Here is a 7,459-nt window from a genome sequence, read left to right as displayed (position 1 = left end):
AAGGTGGGGGAGCAACTCAGGCTCCTCCAGAGGCATAATATTGTCTCCAAAGGAGCACAACAGCTAGAGAGCTGGCCGGGTTTCTCACCCTCTCCCTGGGGACCGGGCCCTGGCCTCACAGGGAGGCCTAGAGCCTCGGCCTTGCCATGCTGTCCTGTCCCCTTAGGGGGGCAGGGGGACAGCTCCCGTGCTCTCTGGGGACACGTGCCCCTCTCTCCCAAACTGGCCACCCTCTTACTTTCTTACGTAGATCCTGGGGTCCATGGGCCTGGGTTAGAAGTTGTTTGAACCTACAACTACAACCAACGAGGAAACTTGAAACCCCTGGGACAGTGGTTCTCAAAGGTTGGGGTCTCCGGAGCCCTCACACTCTTAACATCATTCGGGCCCCAAAGAGTTCCTGCTTATGAGCGTGACGTTTATGAACACTTACTTTATTAGGAATTCAAACCAGGAAAATTTAAATCCGCGTTTTTATTAGTAATTTAATAAGACAAGCCCATTTATGGTAGCACACATCACATATTTAATGAAAAAAAGTATATTTTCCAAGATGAAGAAACTTTAGCAAAAAGAGAGACATTTAAAACTTTTTTTGTTGCAAATTTCTAATGTCTGACTTAATAGAAAATAGCTGACTTCTCATATATATGTCTCATTCAATTCAGTCTGTCCTAATATATTGTTCTAGCTGAAGGGCGTGAGGAAACTGACGTCATACAGACACACAGATGGAACAGGGAGTCACATTTGAATAGTTCCCAGGAGATGGTAGGCATTGCTTTCGAATGCTTTGTTCCATGGTAACTTATTCAAGGTTAGTTGCATTTTGAATCTGTGAGTATTTTTACTCTGTCCAGTAAGCCCACGCTCTATCATATATTTTGAATGGATCATTCAGCTATGAGTGGTTTCGTAATATTGAAACGGGAAAGTTGGACTGGAACGTGCGGTGTTCCCTGGGCAGGATGCTTCCCAGGCTCTTGTCTGGTGGAGTCGAACAATGAAACCACGGACGAACAATGACATAGGAAAAGGTGGAAATTTATTGAAAAACAAGCACAGACTCCCATGTGGGGAGGGGGAGGAGTCCCACAGAGTCCCTTTTTTCCACGGTTTGTAAAGGCTGCAGTTCTTTGTGCCTTGATATCCCCTCTAATTGGTCACTATTCCCCTTTGATTTGGTCACTATAGCAACTCCTGAGCTCAAGGCTCCCGTGAAGTACATGAGGTTCCCTCCTTCTTCTCCCTTATTGCTCTCCTAGTCCCTCTGAGCTTTTCTTACTCCCTGTTTTCTTACATTTCCTTCCTTTTATTCTGTACATGTGTACTTTTTGCTACTCCCAGCTCCCTTGTTTTATGGAAATGTAACTTCTGCTGCTCCCAGCTCCCTTGTCTTAAGAAAATGTACCTTTTGTAACTCTGTAGCCCTGTGTCTTTTGTATAGATCCCTTAATTCCCAAAATTTCCTAAACCTGCCTATTTCACCCCTAAGAATTCTTTTCAATGTTGTGTATTGATTAGTTAGAAAACACTGATTCATTGAGCAATGCAGCTGTTACCACTTTGGGCACATTTCTTAATATATTAACATAGCATTAGTTAATATCACTACCAATTTCATTAAGAAGTCTTTAGGTCTTAGGAAGTTGACACTCCTGGTGGCACGAAAAAAATGTCAAAATTCTAATTTTTGCTTGGAAGCAACAAGTACAGTTTATCTTTTAAAGGCCTACTTCATTCACTTTTTTCTCTAACTCAAATTTTATTTTGAGAACACTATAGGTTCCCATGCAGTTGTAAGAAATACAGAGAGATCCCTTGTACCCTTTAGTTTCCCTCAACTGTAACATCTTGCAAAACTATTGTCCAATGTCATGACCAGGCTGTTGCACTGATACAGAACAGCTTCATTGCCACAGACCCATCCAGGTGCCTTCATAGAGCACACCCGTTTCCCTCCTGTTCCCACCTCCTGTTTATCGCCTGGCAACCATTCATCTGTTCTTTATCGCTATAATTTTATCATTTAAAAAATGTTCTATTAATGGAACCAAACAGTCTAGAATCTTTGGGGATTGCCTTTAAAAAAAACAACAAAACCACTCGGCATAATTCTCTGTAGACTCATCTAGGTTGTTGCGTGTGCAATAGTTTGTTCCTTTTTGTCGCTGAGTGGTATTCCACGACATGGTTACGCTGCAGTTTGTTAATCATTCACTCATCGCCGGGCATTGGGGTGGGTTGTTTCCAGTCTGGACTATTCTAATTAAAGCTGCTATAAACCTCCATGTACAGGTTTCTGTAGAGATATGAATCTTCCTTTCTCTGGGATACATGCTGAGGATGGCATGGCTGGGTCATGGTAGTTGCATGTTGGTTGCGTGTTTAGCTTTTTTTTAAAGAAACAGCCAGGCTGATTTGCAGAGTGGCTGTGTCATGTTATTCCCACGGTCAGAGGTGACCCAGTTTCTCTGCATCCTCGCCAGCTTTTGGTGTTGTCACTGTTTTTTTTTTTTTTTAAAAAAATAAGAATAGTGTTTTCAATTCAAAATTGAGCAGAACTTAGAGAGATTTCCCCTTTAAGCATAACCTCTCCCTCCATCAGCGTCCCCACCGGAGCGGTACGTTTGTGACAATTGATGAACCGACGTTGACGCTTGAGTATTACCCCCCAAGTCCATGGTTTGTTTACATGGGGATTCGCTGTTGGTGGTGTACATTCTATGGGTTTTGGCAAATGTATGATGACATGTATCCACAAGAGCAGTGTCCTACGGAATAGTTTCACTGCCCTAAAAACCCTCCGCTCCACCTGTCATCCCTCTCCCCCACCCCCTGGCAGCCACTCATCTTCATACTGTAGTCGTGGCTTTGCCCTTCCCAGAAAGCCAGGTGGTTGGACTCATGCAGCAAGTAGCCTTTTCAGATTGGTTCCTCTCGCTATTGGGTATTTTAGCCATTCTGGCTAGAATAGGTCAGGATATCTCACTGTGGCTTTAATTTGCAGTTCCCTATTGACTGATGATAGTGATATCTTCTCCTGTGCTCATTTGCCTCCTGTACCTCCTCTTCAGTAACCTATCTCTTTATGTCCTTGCTCAGACTCTAAAAGGGTTTGTTGCTCATATACCATTGTGCTTTGAGAGTTCTTTACATATGCTAGCTCTAGGCTTTTGTTGACTATGTAATTTGGAAACATATTTTTACATTCTGTCACTTGTCTCTTAAAAAGGTATTTTGGCCCTCGCTGGTTTGGTTTAGTGGAGAGAGCGTCGGCCTGCGGACTGAAGGGTCCCAGGTTCGATTCTGGTCAAGGGCATATGCCTGGGTTGCGGGCTCGGTCCCCAGTGGGGGGCGTGCAGGAGGCAGCTGATCAATGACTCTCTCACTATCACTGATGTTTCTATCTCTTTCTCCCTCTCCCTTTCTCTCTAAAATCAATGAAAAAAAAGGGTATTTTGCAGAGCAAATGTTTTAAATTTTAATGAAGTCCCATTTATCAGTTTTAAAAAATAGATTGTGTTTTTGGTGTCAACTACTTATTAAAAAGGCAATCCTTACTCTATTGGATTGTATTACATTATTTATATAATTATATGTATATTATAAATAATATATAATGTAATAATTTATGTTTATAATTATGTATATAATGTAATACCTAGAGCAACTGCTATTAAGAGCCATATGAAGACATGCTAAAACACATATATTAGACATATATGTATAATGTATTACATTATACATGTATATAAAATCATAATTTTCATTCAAGTTTGAAAAAATATCTACCAAATAACTAAGTCTGAATAACCATAATTCATCCTTTAGTCGTTTTTTTAAAGTAAAAATTGTGTTCCATGAAAAAAGAAGCTTATTCATCCCACAACTCAAAAATCATACTGGTGTTGAGAAGACTAAAGAGGGCTAATTCCAATGTAACCCTGATATTTGGGGGGCTAGCGACCTGAATCCATGCCAGCAAGCTCAGTGTACATTCTTGATAACCTATAATTAAGTCACCACCTCCTTCCCAGAAACTGATCTTGCAGAACCTGTTACAGAGGCCATAAAACTGTGAACAGTGCACTGCCCCGGAGGGAGGGTTATTAACGCTGGCGCCAGGCCAAACCATCAGATATGGCCTGGAGACCCACAACACCTGGGGGCCTTCTTGCAAGGCCTGCAAAAAGGGCTCGGAAGCATAATCCATATTTGCAGGACAAAGACCACAGGGAGATATAAAGAGAAGCCCCCTGCATGTTTCTTCACTCAGATTTGGAAAGTTATTCCCTGAGTCCGCTGGCGTAAATAAACAGTGTCACTCCTTTTCTCTAAAACGTCGCCTGGTTTTTCTGTGGTCTCTGCAGCAGTGTTTTTCCTGGAGACAGACTATACTTCCCCAGGCAGCAGCGTGCCTTACTGCCACCTCCCACTTTATCACACAGGCTGTTGAAAAGATGTGTGCTAAAGGGGTGGGCATCCATAAAGGTAACAGCGTTTACTGCGTCATTAAGGGCTTTCTTAATAAAACCGGCTTGAACTAACTTTCTTTCTTCCTCCCTCCCTCCCTCCCTCCCTCCCTCCCTCCCTCCCTCTCTCTCTTTCTCTCTCTCTTTCTTTCTTTCTTTCTTTCTTTCTTTCTTTCTTTCTTTCTTCCTTCCTTCCTTCCTTCCTTCCTTCCTTCCTTCCTTCCTTCCTTCCTTTCTTTCTTTCTTTCTTTCTTTCTTTCTTTCTTTCTTTCTTTCTTTCTTCTTTCTTTCCTTTCTTTCCTGCAAGTGTGTAACAGGGAACATTACAGTGCCTAGTAATAGAGTTTGGGACCACTGCCTTGATTTGGGCTAAGGCACCACCAGTTTCACTCATCATTACTTCCCCCCGCCCCACCACACACCATTTAAAAATTTTAAACTGTGATAAGATTTTAAAACCATAAAAGTCACCATTTTAACTATTTTAAAGTAGCATTTAGTCCATTGATAATGTCATACAGTCACCACCACTATCTAGTTCCAGAACACTTTCACCCCCAAAGAAAGTTCGGTGCCCAAAGTTACTCTCTTTCCAACTCCCCCTCATCCCTGCCAACCACGGACCTGCTGGCCTCATGGATTCACCTATCCTGGAAGTTTTGTATAAACAGCATCATACAAGATGTGACCTCTTACGTCCGGCTTCTTTCACTTAGCAAATATCAGTGCGCTGTTCCTTTAGAAAGCTGAATAATATTCCATTGTGTAAATATGCCACACTTCGCTTATCTATTCGAAAGCTGCTGGACTTTTGGGGTATTTCCTTTGGGCTATTGTGAACAGTGCTGCTATGACCATTCATGTACAATTTTTGTTTGAACACCTATTCTCAATTTTATGGGAATATACCTAGGAGTAGAATTGCTGGGTCATATGCTAATTCTATGTGTAACTTTTTGTGGTTGTTGTTAATCCTCTCCCAAGGATATTTTTCCATTGATTTTTTAGGGAGAGTGGAAGAGAGAGGGCAAGACAGAAAGAAACATCGATGTGAGAGAAACACATTGGCTGGTTGCCTCCAGCACGAGTTGGGTTGGGGAGGAGCCTGCGACCAAGGTAGGTGCCCTTGACTGGAATTGAACCTGGGACACTTCCATCTGCAGGCCCATGCTCTATCCACTGAGCTAGGACCCCTACAACTTCTTTTTCTTAGGGTGGCCACACTTCCGGGCACACCTGGGACAGGTAAAACCTGCTGTCCGGCACTCTTATCATCCTCAAAATTGTCCCTGTTTAGATACTAAGTTATATGATGGACTGTCCCTCTCTCTTCCCCTCTCTCTAAAAATCAATGGGTGAGGATTCACAGCCACAAAAAGAAGTTGTAGGAAATCACTTTAGCAACGGCAGGAAATTGCTGCCCACACCCTGGTGATTGAGGTGCATGGCCTGGAGCCAACTGCCTGGGATTGGATCCCACCACACACTGGTTGTGTGGCCTGGGACAAGTTACTCATCTCTCTCTCTGCTTAATTTCCTCATCCCTCTGTTGAGTAAAAATAGCACATACTCATAATGCTGTTGCAAGACTTAAATTGCATTGTTTATGTCAAGTGCTTCAAACAAGCCTGGCACGTCATAAGCACTAGGTGTTTGAGAGCTGCTATTGTTAGAAGAGGAGCTATGAGGGAGGTTAAGGAAGCAGGAGGAAAGAGACACATCGATTGGTTGCCTCCCACATGCCTCCCCCTGCACCCCCCCAAACAGGGCCTGAGAGGAGCCTGCAACCAAGGTATGTGCCCTTGACCTCAATCGAACTCAGAGACCCTTCAGGCTGATGCTCTATCTATTGAGCCAAACTGGTGAACTGTAGGTCAAAGGTGTCCTTTTTCTGGGAAATGACTCAGTCGTCATAAGCCTTAGTGATAGTGATTTGGTATAGCCTCAATCAGCTAGGATTACGAAACATTTCCTATTACATGGAGCTTTGGAACACTGTCCTATGTAATGAGCACATGGAATTGTCAGGATGGTGCTGATAATGCGCTAACTGATAAGGCAGGCTTACTGTCAGCAATGTACAACCAACACCTGCTGATCTGTAAACCTAAGCCATAGAGGCAGTATTTCCTGGATTAATTTTCATGGTCTCCTCTGAAAGCCTCAAAGCCAATATTACGGTAACTATGAAGAAGGCAGTTGATGTCAGAAAAGATCTGAATACATTGCTCTCCTTGGAAGCTCTAATCATCCTAAGATACTTATCTATTTTCTACTCTTAAAAATTACTTTAAAATATATTTTTATTGATTTCAGAGAGGAGGGACAGGGAGAGAGAGATAGAAACATCAATGATGAGAGAGAATCATTGATTGGCTGCCTCCTGCACGTCCCTACTGAAGATTGAGCCCACAACCCCGGGCATGGAATCAAACCGTGACCTCCAGGTTCATAGGTCGATGCTCAACCACTTAATGTCCCTCCAGTTGTGTCTTCTTTTGGCTGCCGCTGCCTTTGTGTTGTTCTTTCTCTTGGCTGTATCTTCTGGGATCATTTACAATCCTATATAATAAAAGGGTAATATGCAAATTGACCCTAATGGTAGAATGACAGGGAACAACCAGTCACTATGACACACACTGACCACCAGGGAGCAGACGCTCAATGCAGGAGCTGCCCCCTGGTGGTCAGTGAGCTCCCACAGGGGGAGCTCCGCTCAGTCACAAGCCAGGCTGACTACTGCTCCCGCCTCCTCGGCAGCACTAAGGACGCCTGACTGCAGCTTAAGCCATCAATTGGACATCCCCCAAGGGCTCCCAGGCTGCCAGAGGGATGTCTGACTGTCATCTTAGGGCCAGGAGCAGGCCTAAGCTGGCAGGTGGACTTCTCCCAAGGGGTCCCAGACTGTGAGAGGGTACAGGCTGGGTTGAGAGACCCCCCTGAGTGCACGAATTTTCATGCACCAGGCCTCTAGTAACAATATA

Source organism: Myotis yumanensis, unplaced genomic scaffold (genome assembly GCF_028538775.1).
Source record: "Myotis yumanensis isolate MYYU_CA2020_CCGP unplaced genomic scaffold, mMyoYum1.0.hap1 SCAF_7, whole genome shotgun sequence".
In the NCBI taxonomy this organism is placed as follows: domain Eukaryota; kingdom Metazoa; phylum Chordata; class Mammalia; order Chiroptera; family Vespertilionidae; genus Myotis; species Myotis yumanensis.
The sequence above is the reverse complement of the archived record's forward strand: the minus strand, read 5'-3'. Positions refer to the sequence as shown.